We start from the raw sequence: 16,366 nt of genomic DNA, 5'->3' as shown, positions 1-16,366 counted from the left end.
AGACAAATGGCTTTGTCATATTTTCATTAAAACAGTTCATTCCGTATTTTTCCATGCAAAATAGTTAAATCTTGCTGACACTATGTGAAAATGCTCCAGACAGCACTCTGGACTATCTGCACAGATATTTGAAATCAACACTACTCACTAAATACAGTAAGTTAGACAGTACTCTATTTGTTGGTAGAAGATATTGAACATGTATGCTTCACATGTTGAGTCCAATTCTGATTTGTTCACAGATTTGTGTAAAAGCAAAGTACATATTCTTTACAAGAAACAATCTGAGTAAAGCGGTGCATAACTGTAACACAATATTGTCATGAAAGCTGAGGTTGAAATGAGAGAAACTGCACAACTTAGCAGTTTTGTGTAAAATTTTGGATATTAATATTTTCTCAGAATAGTTAGGATATTCTGAGAAAAATGTCTCAAACACTGGAAGCTCCAAAGACCTGAATGTAACATTAGAAGATAACTGTTAGTGCCTTTGTCTCCTAAGAGTAATATAGATATTTCATAAGTGATATAAAAGTAATTACCAACCTACTTTATCACCCAGTATCTTTACTAGAAGTAAAAAAAAAATTTTTTTTGTGAATTTTAGTTTGTTTAGGTGAAACACTAGTGATGTTTCACTTAAAATACTAATAAGAGAAATAAAAAAGAAGAATGGAAACCATAAAAGACAGTGAATGAGTGTATGAAGCCAGAGTAAAATCAATAATATTCTCATCAAATGTTGAGCCAGCAGTCCGACATAAAGCTCCTCAAGACTGAGGTTACTTCACACTCGCAGTAAATGCGGCATAATCTGCAGCATGACCTGCAGACCAACCGTTTGCTCAGCTTCTCCATTTCTTCAGTAACCAAGTGCAGGACTGGAGGATGAGAGCTAAATCTCTGACTTGATGAAAACAGTGCAGGATGTGTTCCTCAAAGTACCCTCTGCTGGAAGGACACTCATTTACCAGATTGATAGGGCGCTTTATTGCCTGCCGCCTCTTATGCTTAGACTCTTACCATCCCCTCATCTCCTCCCCTCTCTTATACCTATTTCTTCTTTTATCAGCTCCCTTTCTCACCCTGACTGTCTTCCTTTGTTGCAAACACAAACACACTGCCTCTAATGCCTCCTGTGTCCAAAATGACCTCCTTACCGCCTTCCCTGTGTTCCTCCATATCTCTCGGTTCACATTTCATTATTGACTAATCGATAGCTTTACTGAGATATCTTCTATTAATTTGACTTGTCTTAAACCCAGGTTCTTCCAAGTAGTTCAGGTCCTTGCCATTACCTAAAAACATGCATGCTATATTAATTTGTGACTCTAGATTGCCCGTAAATGTGTATTATTGAAAAAGAGCATCACAAACTGTCCAGGGAATTAGCCACTCCTCTTCCACTGACTGTGATAAACCAGCACCATGCAGCTCTGCAAAGACAAAGCTGGCAAAGAAAATCAAAGAATAAAAACCTAAGAAAACAAAACTATAACGAGTAATGACTGAGATGCACTACAAAACTGGTTGGTGACAACAATTAGGTGTTTTTTGGGTTTATTTTTTAGCTTGAGCTGATTAATGAACATACTTTAAGCAGACAACCCACTCAGTGTTTAAAATGAAGTCAGAAGAAGCACAAAGATGCAACAAGCTAACTGAAAAACTGTATTCTACAATATGTCTTAACAAGAGCTGACACTTTAATGTGGTCATTTTGTTTTTCTAGAAACTAAAAACACATTTAATCCCACCGATGATGATCCCCTCTTCTGTGTGTTTCTCTGCTGATGGCGTGCATCAAACAATGGCAATAAGGGATGCAGGAAGCACCGTTTAATGACAGCGTAATTAAATTAAAAGGCCTTAGATAACACGAGTGCAAGTAAGGGCGAATAATGTAATTGAGAGCAGACTTTGTAAGTAAATTTTACAACAGTGCCTTATATTTTCATCCTACAACGACGTCTTCATTTCTCAGGTCAAAAAAATACAATTTAAATACCTTAAAACAAGTAGAATTTTTATTTTAATTAAAAATAAAAGAAGACATTTCGAAAGAAACCGCTTGTTGGTCAGACTGGTTGAATAAACTCAGATGACTTTCCATTTTCCACTCAGCCAACGGGCCTAAAACGATGGCAGTTTATGATGAAAATGAACAGGAATACAGACACTGAAAAATATAATCGTAACTGAAAATATTAACCCCGACTCTGAAATAAATGTATTGAAAATTTTGAAGTGAAACAAAACTGATAGTGAAAAAAGATTAATTGAGAAATAAGAGATAAATTAAACTTCACTGATAACTGCTGTTTACACTAAAGGTATGCTAATTGAACTACAAAGCTAATAAAATATTCAAAAGGAGGCATGAAATATTAACTCAAATATATTGTCTAAAGTAGTAAAACCCTGTTTTACAGCAAGTCGACTCTCAAACCTGTAGTGTGACATCAACTTTGCTTCTACTGCTGAATAAATATTTAATGCCCACTCTGTTGTTCTCATATATTTTTATAATATCACTCTTAAGGAGAAACTGTAATTGACTGAAATCATTATTGGAAATCAGAAATCAATAATATTGCATGTTGAGTGAAAAAGGGCATCAGGGAACTTTTGATAAGTCACGTTTATGTTTGAGGTTCTCACACACGTTTTTAAGTTTGAAGAACAGATATTTTAAGAAATCTGGAGTGGTAATAATTGTTGTTAATCCACAGCTGAGGAAGAGGGCCAATAAAAATCCAATGAAAAAGACAAAAGAATAAGGAATGAGTAATTTTACGAGACAGATGCGAGTTGTTTTTTGCCCCACTTTACTTAAGCAGTGTCGTGTCTCCAAACTGCCTCCTCATGCATAAATGAAGACCACACATGGCCCCTGGTCATATGGTGCACATTTCATTTAATTCACTCCAAAATCAACTTGATGCTGTCTCTACGCACTTTTTTTTTTTAAATAAACTTTAAGGATGTAAGAAACCATCAATTAAAGAAGAGTAAGTAGCAAACCCCCTGAAGAGGAGTGACAAACACATAGCTGTGAATGCCACTGAGCTCATTGCCCCTCATTGACCCCAGAGCCACCAAGGGCAGTGACTGATGAGTGAGTGTGTGTTTGACCTTGGGGACTCTTACTATAATACAGCATCCATACTCTCCCCTCCCCGCTCTTGCTGCCGTTTCTATCCGGTAGCCCACACAGTCCAGCTTACCAGCCACCCTCACAAAACGCAGCGGCTGCATTCAGGCTGCCAGCAGAAGACAACGCATCTTCTGTTCATTTCTTTTTGCTCACTGTGTTTGATGTCTAAAAACAGCTGGCAAGAGGAAGATGGGACCACTATTTCTGTTCTTATCCAAAGCCCTGTCAGCAACCTTAAACACTGAGCTCAAATGAAAATGCACCTCTAAATTAGAGCTGCCTTTTATTTTTTTGAGTGATTCTTGCCAAAATTGTAAATCAGTGGAAGGTTATTCCTGCAGAAAGTTCGTTAATTGTGTGACCATCATCATCGATTTCAGCAAAGTGATCACCATTTGTCATATTTTGGATAATCAAGGATTTAATGCAGTATCACAAATGGTTTTCTGATTAATAAAAGCAATCTTCACAGGAAGCAGGAGTGCAGGGTCTGTCCTCTTAAGTCTGTTCATTTGAGAAAAGCTTTCCTTATTGTCTGTCCACAAATCCAAAAATATAACCAGCGTACAACCAGTACTGAAGTCGATCCTTTTGAAGCTCCTCACACACAACATAAGCAGCTGGTGTCTGGAATAGTATTTATACCACTTTGACCCCTTTTACCTCAGTCTTAAATGTTACTTATTCTGATTTCATTCAACTTAAATACAAATGTTTGAGTACAAACCATTGCTTGCAGGGACAAAGCTCCTTTTTCTCCCAGAAAGGAGGTTTGTTGGGAGAAGGAGCCTGCAGAGGTTAATCTGAGTACAAAGGCAGCAGCGTGTGAATATCTGAGGTTTTTTAGAGAATATTTAGAACAAACAGCATCATTAAGACTAAGAAGTTTTACTCAGGGTTAAGTAATGAACATACTAAGCTTTGAACATCTCACTGAAGCCTGTGCAAGCATGAAAAACCTGACTGTTCACCTAAAATGACAGGTTACTTACCCCTCGGCGTGACCTAAGAAGAAGCACAGCTTAGGTGAGGATAATCTTTAAATGGGAAAACAACTAGTTGTGTATCACTAGTACACAAATGATCTCTTTATGGAAGAGTGGATGAAAGATATACGAGATACAACAACAAAAAAAATCCTGCTTGAAACTGGCTACCAGGAAACATTTGAAAGATTTTTGCTTTGGAAAGATGAGACCAAATCTGGGTTGTTTGGTGGCCTACATGCAGAAAGCTAATTGTGAAGGAAAACTAATACCATAATTCAACATGAACGTGCCATGGAGGTGTCATCATTATGCTGTTGGGATGTTTTTCTTCAGCAAGGAGAAGCAGGATGCTTAAACTTGATGAACACAGGCGAACTGTTACTAAGGTAGACTGGAAAGGAGTTTCATTTTCCACCAAGGCAAAGACTTTAAACATACAAGCACTTCAGTTGTACAGCAGTCAGTTAACAGACAGGTCGATATGTTGCTTTGTTTATCTTATATTTAACCCTTTCATGCATAGTGGTCACTACAGTGGACAGCTATTTAAAAGCAATTTTCTTGTGCTTCTTGTGAATTTTTATGTTTTAAATGCACATAGACCACTGAAGTGGACACTAATGCATCATTACATACACCATCAACTACTGGCCATCAGCTGCAAATGCAAGAAATTATTTTTGTTAAATCCAATAAGGCCGACAGATCAAAAGCATGCCAACCGACCCGGTCCCTCCTTCGACTGTAGACGACTCTTACAGGTAAAAAAAAAAATATTGTGACATCAAATAATCCCTTAAGAACAACACTACTGATGTAATTTTCAAATAACAACTTAATATTTGGAGAAAATTACAATTGATCACCTAAAAAATAATATATATATATATATTTTTTTTTTTTACAAAACTTTTTTTCTTACCTTTTTTTATGCCTTAAGAAAATAAAACTAAAATTGTAAAAAAAATCCTGACACAAAGGATCGTAATTAGTCAGACATTGTATGTACTAGAGTACCACCACTGAAAGTTTCTAAAATTTCCAATAAAAGACAAAGTATTCTGCAATATTTTCTATCTACACTCAATTCTCAATCACAGTATTTGACTCATTAAATCGAACAAACAGCTGCATGCTTTCTGCTGATCAGCTTAGAAAGACTGAGCAGACCTCTGTGTTTGCTGAGCAGCTTCAGCGGACAGCTCCATCCACCCCAGCCTCTCCGTCAATCAGCTCTAGGAAGAGCCATTTGGAGATCATCCTTCTCACTTATCTATAATCTAAACCTCTGCCTTTACAACGCCGAGCTTCATCATCCGTCACTAGGTTTCTAGCTGTATCTCATTTGTGCCTCTGGGCTAACAGGTCAAAGGTCAGCCTGTTTTCTCTCTCTATCAAACACAGAGCAACGATGAAAGCCAGAAATAACAGTCTTAACTTTAATCTCTTGCGGACAAATTTGTTTGAAATTAAGACCATCGGTTAAGACCCTCAGCTTCAGCTTCAATTAAGACCCTCAGCTTCAGCTGAGGTCAATCAATCCTAAAGCAAAGTGCAAAAAGACACAACGATCACAGCTATGAAATGAGCTTATCGTCATTGTGATGAAAGAAATTATACCATGTCTACGTATCCGATCATTCTTCATTTTAACAGATTTACAACTGAACTATTATGCACTCCTTAACTTTTGTTTATTTAAATCTTAAATTCTCAAACTGTGGCAACTCTTTCCACATGAAAGACATTCGACAACCAAAAATGCTAACTCTTTTTGTCTGCTTCTCTGTGGGGACCAGATATTGAATTAAATACTCGCATTTCCCCTCGTTTTAACCTTAAAAATATAAACCACAGTCTGATGCCCTAATTACTCAAAACTTTGATTTGCAACACCGCCTCAGTTTTTATTGCCTACAAGCCTGACCACCAAAATGTTTATCACAAGATTGTCCATTTTGAATAATTTTGCCTCTAATGATGCAAAGTTTCTTTTACATTCTTTGTTTCTTTGAACCTTCAAAAAGCCTGCTTAGGTCACAGTGCTTCAATCAGTAAGTTCACACAAAATCTGTTCACTTGGAAGCAAATTATAAAGACTCTGCTCTTATGGCTGTGTTTATTTTAAAATATCTAATCTGCTCTGAACATATATGTAAATTCAAAGTGTGGCAGATATAATATGAAGCCAATCTGACTTAGATTAGGCAACAAAATGTGAATTAGCAGCAATACGGATAAGCATAGTGATATAAAACCAAAGTGCACACAACAGGAGCACAAAAAAGACGGTCTTTTGAAATCTGCTAATGGTCTGTTTAATGCGAAGGGATTTAACACAATCACATTACATGCAGAAGAGTTTAATGAACGTTTGGTGATTGTATATGTGTGTGATTAGGCCCTCAAGTTAACCACATAATGCTGCTATTTTAGCTTTTATTCCTTTCCAGGAACATTTTCTCTGCTATGTGGCTGAGTTAGGGCCTTTTTAATGGGGAAGTGGCAGAGAAAGGGGAAATAAAGCAGCAGACAGTAAAGAAACGAAACAGAACTGAGAGAAAAGAAGTCGGCGTGAAAGATTTAGAGGTTGGATTAAAAATGCAAAAAGGAAAAGGAAGGCTTAGCTCCCACCCAGAACCTCCTGGCTTTATTTTTTTAACATGCAAGGATTTTAGTGGGAGATGGGAAAGAAAAGTCGGTACAGAAGCTTGCAAATGGCTCAGGTGAATCAGAAATAAGCCAGTCCATGGCATAGCTCTATTTTATTTTGCTACATAGAATCATCTACCCATAAAATGACTTTAGAAAGAAGAAAAGACATTGATGTACTCTGGTTTTTATATATATATAATTTCTTTGATGTATTCAGATGCTCCTCAGACATCTGCAACCAAACACATCATGAAAGGAGGCACAGATGGGCAGGAGGCAATAAAAATCACACCCCACCAATGGGGGTAACACTACAAATGGAAAGGATGAGGACAGGCAGCAGATCAGATCCATGTAAACAACAAAGCATTAGTCACGGCATCGATGAGGCCGTGGCCAGAGATCATTGAGTAGCACCCGGCAGGCAACCAGAGAAAGATAAAAGAAGCCATTTACATCAGATGGAAGACGCTCTGCAGAAGTAGAAACCTCCAGGTCTGGAGTCCTGAAGCTTTTAGAGTTGCTCCTTGTGCAACACACTTAATGTCAGAAATACTGAGAAGCATGTTTTACAATTCTACAAACACATGATAATTATTTGAGTCAGGTGATTTGAACACATTTAAAATGTGCAGGACACTTATTATCTATGTCATCAGAAAAAGAGCATATCATAAAGATATACAGAAAAATGGAAACTATTGGAGAGCCACTGGTTAGATTTACGGTGTATCCCCAAAGACTATAACTAAACAGGACTCAAAACATTTTTTATTTATATTAGATCAAGAGGAGACGTCACACTGTGTGAGTGAGAAAGAGAGCGTGTGATGGGGACTCCAAAATAATCTGGAGTTGTTTTAAGTAGAGGTGCACCAATTGCAGTTTTCTATCACTGATAACCGATCTTTAAAAAGTCTGGCTTGCCGATTTTGATTTTGGCCAATCTAAAAAATTTTGTCTGAAATGTTGCTAAATATAGTAAGACAGTGGATGAGTTGGTAAAAGTGGGGTGACTATTGCTAACTGAAAACATACAGACATGACCTGATGGGCTGGTCTATTAGTTAAACCGTTCTCACAGGAGAGGAGAAGAGGACAGTGATTGATTTTTAGACCTTTAATGAGGTTGATAAGATCGGGGACGAAGATCGGCTTCACGTGTAAGTATCAGGCGATCGCCGATCTCCCAACATTCAGGAAATCGGCACCGATAAATCGGTGCACCCCTAATTTTTGTAGCAATTTTCATAGATAGTCTTATTTACTGTAAATTTCAGTAATCAATAAAGCAGGCGTTTCTAACTCCGGTCCTTCAGAACCACGGCACTTCAGTTTTAGATACATCTCTGTTCCAGCTCTGCAGAGCTTATAAAACTTTCTAAATAAACCTTATTTACTTCAATTCTCTCCATCAGCACTAGTTATTAAATGTCTGAATCAATACCTATCAATAATGTGATCAATTAAACAATGAAGTATTTTATATAGTTCTTACCATATAAAGTACAAAAAGCTGATTTATTTTGTAAATCAGCTTTTCATCATCACGTGTCTCCCAGATATATTTATACTAAATAATTTATTATAATTCAAAAATACTTTCCTTTGAACACTGAAAGTGAACCAAGGGTGAGTCAAAATATGACTTTACAGAAACCTGAGCCATGTTTTATTTTTTTTCCAGTTAAAAAAGTTTTGCTGTTTATCCCGTGTTTACTTCAGCTCACAAAGTTTTAGCAAAGACAAGGAAAGATGTCCTCTCTAATTTCCCTGCACTTTCAAGCACAATTTTGTCTCACATTTCCAGTTTGTCATGAATTATTCATGGCAGCAGAGATAAGGAATGTAAAAAAAAGCAGCACACGAGTCTCAGTGGTTAGGAATAGTTAATTAGTCTATCCCAGGGGAAGGTGATAATACAATGGTAGGCAGCTGAGACAGCTCCTCAAAGTGATTTTTTTTTGTCCTTGCAGGTCATCGCATGTGTTTAGCTGGAATTCGCCAGTTGCTTTGCTCCTCCTCTAAAATGCAAATTAATCTGACGGCTCCAGTGTCATGTGAAATTAGGACAATCTGGTAAATATTTAATTTAAATCTTCATATAATGATGGTTAACATAATTTTCTCTTCTGTAAAAGAAAAGGATTTAATTACAGGTAAGCACTAAAGATTAACGTTGTTTTGTTGTTTAAACAAACAATATGGCTGCATTGTGACACCTCAATGTTGCTTTGGTCCTTTCTGCATGTGCTTGTGACAAAGTGGTTAAACTCAACATTTACACCCACATGAAAATGGCTGCAAACAGACAGGCAAATATACAAGTGTACATCTTGGAAAAGCAGAAGTAGAGCCTCCTGCACAACCAACAAAAATGCTGAATGGTAAGTCAACTATGGATGTAACAATTCCTCAAATGATTCCAGAAAAATGTATCTGCAGCCTGGGCTTTGTTGGGGTTGCTAGGTAACGGGGCAGTGCTTACAGATTTGTGATGCAACATTACGAAGGTTTTTAAAACTGCTCCTTGTCCAGACACCAATAAACATAAACATATTACCAAAAACTGGCAGGGTATTTTCTAAGAGCTTGGGTTGTTTTTTTAAAAGCAGTGGAAACACAAATGGAAGTACAACAGTGTGTAAATTGTGAATTTTGCAAAACACGTCCCATTTAAGATCCAAATCTAGTTTACGTGCCAATAGCTGTGAAGCTTTGGACAGCAGCTGCACAACAGCATGTACCTTCCTGTCTGCACAGAGAAACATCGCTCTGCAGAAATGGGGTGGATTACAATGACCTATTTTGACATGGGTTACTGGAGCAAAACGAGTGTCAAAATGTGACAAATCTCACAGAGCCCTAAATTCCCAAGTCTCCTTTTGTTCGTTCCCATCGCCATACTAAAGAGACACTCTATCACAAGAGGCAGTGCAGTGCTAGAGGACATGACTGATTTATCAACAGCATGGTGGCTCTCTGTCTGAAGCACTCAGGTGAAATTTACCTTTCTTTTTCTCTTTTTCTTCTATGGCTGTAATGCCTCCTCTAAGCAGTGGGCACTCATCATATTGATCCAACAGCCTGGGAAACTTTATGAAATTCACAGAAAATCTTTTCACAGTCCGAGCGGAGAGATGTGACACTGGAGGATAGAAACGGCGCGAGTGGACATCTGCACTGACACGCCGGCTCCGATGTGCAGGGCCACAGTGGTTACATGTCTGTCAGGTCACAGGCTGCAATGAACTGGTGTCAATTAGCAGCGATGAGCAACACTCTTACAGGCAGTCGATACTCTAATTCGGAAATGATTTTCCCATTCAAAAAAGAAAAAAGACAGAATGGAAGAACTTTCGAATCAAACTGGATAAATAATTTTTTACCTTGACCTTTCAGTTCAAAGTTAAATAAATGATTAAGAGAGAAATAGGAACTGTGTATTGCTTTTTTTTATAATTTAGGTGACGTGAAAATCTGAAAATCCTAAATAAAATCCAGAGTAACTAAACCGTATTTGCAATTTAGTTGCTAAACGTGTCATTTCAGTAAAGTGTAGTTTAAATTGTGAAATCTGTGAAGTTTGCAGGAGGACATTATGGTCTCCAGGTTATAGGGGCCGAATAACGCTCCAGGTTGGTGTGGAACATTTTAAATCAAGAAGTAAAGTTGTATCTAAATATCTGAAGATTTCACAAAGCAAAGGAAAAAACCTACGAAGACAAAACCATCCTTTCAAACTGATAGGACCTGCAAAGAGCGCAGTAGTCACAGAAACCCCAGGTTTACTCTGGAGGAGCAGCAGAGATTCACAGCTCAGGTGGGAGAGCCTCTTGACAGATTAACTCGTCTTTAAAAGACTTCAGATTCGGACAAAGCCTTCTCTTCCATCCCACTAATGATCCTAAATATGCAGCCACAGCTGTAACTTTTAGGATTTATTTATTTGTGGCATCACTTTCCATTCACTGTATAATAAAGAGCTACTTTGTGTTGATTTGTCCCATAAAAATTTGCCAAAATACACTGAAGTGGTCCAGACTTCAGAAGAATGAATACTTTATTGAGACATTGGATGTTGACGTTACTGGTGATGAAGCTGTTGAGTGAAAGCCTGGTTAGATATCAATTATTCAGATGAAGGCTTTTCTTTACTCTCCCCAAAATAATCACAGTCTGAAGCATTCTCTAAACTGAAAGGGCTGAATCAGACTGGAGGAAACTATTTCACAGCTTGTGGCCTCAGACCATTACGCTTTTACTCTTAAGTGCAAACAGTGTTCACATGAGTCAGCCAATCTTTATTTAGGCGTGCTGAAAATGAAGCTGGACACTTCTTTTCTTTTTATTATTCCCCTGATATTTATAGCTTACTGAGAAGAAGAGGCCGCAGAAAGGGGATGCAGCGTTCTCCAGCCGGGCGTTTTTAGCACAGTATGCACCAAAGAGCATCGGTTTTTGAGTTGTGTGTTTTCCTCCGCATCACCTGCATGTGTCCTTTAAATCCATCTCTGTATAATTAAGGCTGCGAGTGCAAGTAGTCAAGTCCTGCTGGGAGAGATGAATGCACACCGGAGTTCAGAGAGAGACAACTCATTCCTGAATATGCTGGAATAATCTTTAAAGTCAGTCATCGTTTCATTATGCAAAGTACACTGACTGTGTTTTGTAACATTAAATGCAAAGTTTAGGATTTTATGCTAAATTAGGATTAAGCATAAAATGAGAAAATAACTGTAGTTTCCATTACCTTTTCATAGCTATATTTAAAAAATAGAATAACTATTTCTATATTTTCTCATTCTAAGTTTTTTTTTTTTTTTAAATAGAGGAAAATATTTTACGACTTTATTTCATGTAATTTTGATGATTATGGCTTCCAGATGACAAAACTCAAAAGTATGTTCATTTCTGTTCACTCAATAATTATTTGTGCATGAAAAACTACCTGAATGCCGCGTTGCCTGGAGGAAACCAGCCTGTGGTTCTGCTGAGGTGTAATGAAAGTCCAAGTTGCTTTCATAGCTGCCTTTGCTGTTGCACCTTCTCCAACATTTTTTCCTTCCACTCAATTTTCCCTGAATATGCTCAATGAATAACCAGAATAACTTTTTCAGGTGTGAAACCACTTGAAAAAAGTCTTCTGAGAGACTAAATTTTACTCTTTGCATTTTTATTTGCACTTTCTGAAATGAGTGACAAAAATGGTTAAACTTTTTAATGACATTCAAATTTTTTAAAGATGTACCAAGTTCTAAAAACCTGTTTGTGTTACTATGCATGGCTGTGACATATTTAAGTATAGGTTCAAGCCTTAACCTCATCGTATTTTCTCACTGTAAATACAGCTCATCACACAAAAATCTCTGCGAGAGCTGCAGCGGACGTGCATTCATCCTCACCCAAAGGCGTTCTCTTTATCTCTGCTACTGCTGCTGCGTAAATGCTTCCTCATGCTCTCCTCCTCTTTTATCTCGTTGTCTTTCTCTCGCCCTCCCCTCAATGTGAGCACAACACTGAAACGAGAAAAAAAAAATGTGCTGACTGAGAGAGGGATGACGCAGTAAACATAGCTGCTCTGAATATCTAAATTAAAAGTGGCCTTGTGTATCGTTTGAATTATTCATTATGGTAAACTGGATGCAGCTGCTACTACAGGGCAAGTGAGCCTCTCCGAGTTAAAGTCAGATAGATTGCTCCATTTGACTTGCTAAAGTGGTGAATTGTAGTTAATTAACTGTAGTCCCGGAAAAGCATTTAGGAAAAGCATGGGTGAAATCAGTTTTATAAGCTCCTTCAAGGCAACAACGCAACAACGCAGCTCCGAACTTAATAAGATACTCCATTAGCCGTGGAGGTAACTGCCAAACCAAACAACCTACCACAGACAGTTTGACAGGTTATGGTGAACGCCATTAATCTTAACATTTTATGCAAATAAATTACTTTTTCATTTAAATAAATTACAAACGAAAGCAAGGCTATGTTCTATATTAGTTGGATTTCATATTAATAAAGTGATTGTGTGTTTCTTGCTATTTTATTATACAGAAGTAGGTGAACTTTATTTATATAGTTCACTATAAACCACAAAGTGCATTAGAATAAAAAAAGCTTTTACCTCATTGATTATCATAATCAACAAGTGAGCGTTGCTTTGTGGAAAATATATTATATTCCCAAACTATTCTCCCATCTACATTTACACTTAGATGAAAGGATTTATTGTAGATTTGGACAAGTCCTTTAGAAGTGCATTTGAGAGGTCAGACACTGATGTTGGACAAGAAGGATTTTATGAGGTTGAGGTCACAACTTCTGCACCTCAGTGACGTTTTTCAGATCAGGATAATTTGCATATTCACCTAAGTTTAACACACAAGGTGAACATAGTGTCTGTATTACTGGAAAACTAACATTTTGATAGGTTTCTGTTCTTTCTTCTGACTTAGCAGATTTTAACCACTTTCTGCTATTTTGCTAAGTTGTGCTAAGCAAAATTTATCTTTTATAAAGAGACTGATATACTTAAGACTTGAAGCCTTAATATATCTTTGTGTCAGCCAACTTGTCTTAATAATGGAGTAGTTCACAGCACAGAGCATTTTACTGAACAAGTCAATAGATTCACTGACTTTTGTTATAACAAGAACAACATTCATTAAAAAAATTTCAGTAACACTTTAGCTCCAGCAATTGAATCTTGAATAGTAAAGAGTCACATAGTAAGCAAATTATTATTATGTTGTTGTTTTTTATAAGACAGAACTTCTCAAAAAGTGTAAAGGGTGCAGTGGAGAACCAAAATGTAAGAATCGCTTGCTGGATGCAGCCAGATGGGAATCTAAGTCTTTAATAAGTAACTGCACAGGGCGCTGCAGAGCTAAAAATCCTAAAATTACAAAGTAAACAGGAAAACAGAACAATAAACACAGCATGAGCCAAACAGGATGAAAAGCTAACACGAATCATCTGGCAAAGAGCAAATACCAGAATAAACACAGAGGAGCCAATCACCACACACAACAGGAAGAAACGGGTTCCATCACAGTGGTAATGGTAATGTGCTAATTCAGGCTAGTACCTGCAAGTGATGCTTTCTGCAAGAAGAAGCTGCTTTCTGTGTGACTTTTTCAGTCTCTCACATCATTATGGAGGAATTCTGGCTGACTTTTCGTTCCAGCAATGGTTTAGCTTATTAAGGCAGAGTATTTAAAGGTGTTTTGGTTTTACTGGTCATTTAAACTCTTTTTCAAAGGAATTAGGGATTTCAATCCTGGTTCTGTACATACCATGATTTAAAATGTTAAAGTTACGCTTTAGAACGCCTTAATCAAGAGAAGCAGTTATTTATTTTTTTATTTTTTTAATTTATTCAGTAGTGAAAAATTTGTCAAAAATAATCTGGGATTTCAGAGAGTGGCTAGTAAAGAACTGACTGCAGATTTGGTTTAATTATTTTCATTTAAGGATAATCAGGGAACCAAATGTTGGATAAATTAAATTATAAATCCACCTGGAAATAGCAATAGTTATTATTTAGGAATGCTTCAAAGAGACTGAGAACATTTGAGAAAATCCAGGTTATGTCGTGTCCCTGAATGCAACCTAAAGGTTCAGTCGTTGGGACATTCCCTCTCTGGACAGAGAATCATGTGCAGCATTTTAACACGGTTGAATGCTTCTAAATGCAGAAGGATTTTGAGCTTGGCTAATTTTATTGTTTCAGGTGAGTAATTAAACTTTCAAAAATACTGGTAAACCTCTGGCGTGGTTCTTCTATTTTCTTTGAAAAAGAAACCATCAGCTGAGCTTAAATAACAGACTTTAGTGATAATGGGGAGCCCACACTGTTGTGATTTGGTGTCAGATTTTAAAAGTTGTGCAGTGGACAGCTCTGCACATCAAGATGTTCATCTTTAAAGCAGCGCTGTATTAATTCAGAGCATGTATTTGCCAAAACAAAAGGGATTTGCCAGTACATATTCATGCTAAATCTACATAAATTTAAGCAAACCTTATATGGTCATACAATGAGTAATTGCACTTTAAACAAATTTTTATGTTGATCTAATAAATTATAGAGGATGGCAGTCTAACACAACATCTTAGTAATTATTTTATCCTATAAAGACATAAATGGGAGCAAAAGTTAAAAAACTATATATCTTTCATTAACTATAGAACTTTGATTGAAACTGAATCTGTTCTGTTCATTGGGGGGGAAATGTGTCAATGAATGTTTGTTGATTATTTTCATTTAAGGATAATTAGGGAACCAATTGTTGGATAAATGAAATAATAAATCCGCCTGGAAATAGTAATAGTTATTATTTAGGAATGCTTCAATGAGACTGTGCTGACATCTGAGAATTAGAAAATGTTCTCAAATTTTCTTATTCTCAGAAAATTATTATTTTCTGCTGATGGTTCCTATGAAAACCATCAGCAGACCAGTTGCAACACTTTGGACAAGACGCTGATCGAAAACATGATGGAGTTTAACTCTAAAAGTTTTCACAGACAAACTCTGCACTTTAAATGTGCAGCACTCTGACAGGAAACTCCAAATCAGGCTTGATTTATGTTATAATAAGGTAGAAAAAACCATCCCTCTGACTAGTTTTGATGTGAGATTGTTTGACTTTTCTATATCTGGGCTCAGCCTTTTCTGAATACCTCGAAGGCCTGGTGATTCACCGCTGCCTTTCAAAGTAGAAAATACGGCCAATCTATTGCAGTCAGCACTCTTGTCTTTCCAACTGTACTGATAAATAAAGCGTAGCACCTTCTGCATGATGTTAACTGTGCAAATTAAAGGCTTCTGAGAGTCTTGGTGTGTGAAATGATTGGCAGAAGCTCTGGCTGCTCTTTACCAGACAGAAATAACCTCTTGCGATAACAATCTCTGAACTTCATCGAGGGAGTGATCTCAGGTGCCGCTTGAATGAGAGCACCTGGTTCAGTCCCTTGTTCTACATCCCCCCCCTCCCTCCGAGCATTTAAATCTCATTCTCTTCACAAGAGTCACATCTTCACTTAGATAATGAATTATGAATCCCAGCTGAGATGATATTCAATATTGGATGAACCACACATCTTCATTTGGTGACAGTGCCGCCACTGCCACTTGGGGGGACTGTCCCTTCTTTGCAGTACAAGCGCAAATACAAAAGCTCATTACTATTAATATTCATGATGGGGCGGCTCAAGCAAAGCGTACGTGCAATGCTTGTGTGGGAATACCGTAAACGTGTGCATGGATACTGGTTGTAAATGTGCGAACAGAAGATGTGGTAGAGTCTGACGCAGGCCCGTTATTTGTGGACGGTTTTCACAAAGGGGGGGGGGCTGAAGCCACCACAGTCGCTATAAAACGTGGCTGGCTGTTGTTCCTTCTGCCTGAATGCACATGAGTGGCCAGGCTTATCTTTCCTCTGCTCTTTCCTCGCTGAAAAACACCACGAACACAGAAATGTACTGTACATTAATGAGAACACGGACCAATAGTTTGTCTGAGGACTCAGTGGAGCATTAGTAAATATATATATAAAGACCGTAG

The 16,366-nt window shown here is 37.4% G+C and overlaps 1 protein-coding gene across 3 annotated transcripts in view; it reads right to left on the bottom strand.

Moving 5' to 3' along the window:
• The window catches only part of dlgap4a (discs, large (Drosophila) homolog-associated protein 4a), a 105,307-nt gene that overhangs the window by 44,788 nt on the left and 44,153 nt on the right, over nucleotides 1-16,366 (bottom strand). The window contains exon 2 of one of the 3 annotated variants that reach the window (XM_017305875.2): nucleotides 12,207-12,320. The exons of the other annotated variants lie outside the window; for them this stretch is intronic. The gene's annotated coding sequence lies outside the window, so the exon portion shown is untranslated. The remainder of the gene's footprint in view (nucleotides 1-12,206; nucleotides 12,321-16,366) is intronic. 3 annotated transcript variants of the gene reach the window in all.

Source organism: Poecilia reticulata, chromosome 7, assembly GCF_904066995.2.
Source record: "Poecilia reticulata chromosome 7, P_reticulata-male-v2, whole genome shotgun sequence".
Classification (NCBI taxonomy): domain Eukaryota; kingdom Metazoa; phylum Chordata; class Actinopteri; order Cyprinodontiformes; family Poeciliidae; genus Poecilia; species Poecilia reticulata.
The sequence above is the reverse complement of the archived record's forward strand: the minus strand, read 5'-3'. Positions and strand labels throughout refer to the sequence as shown.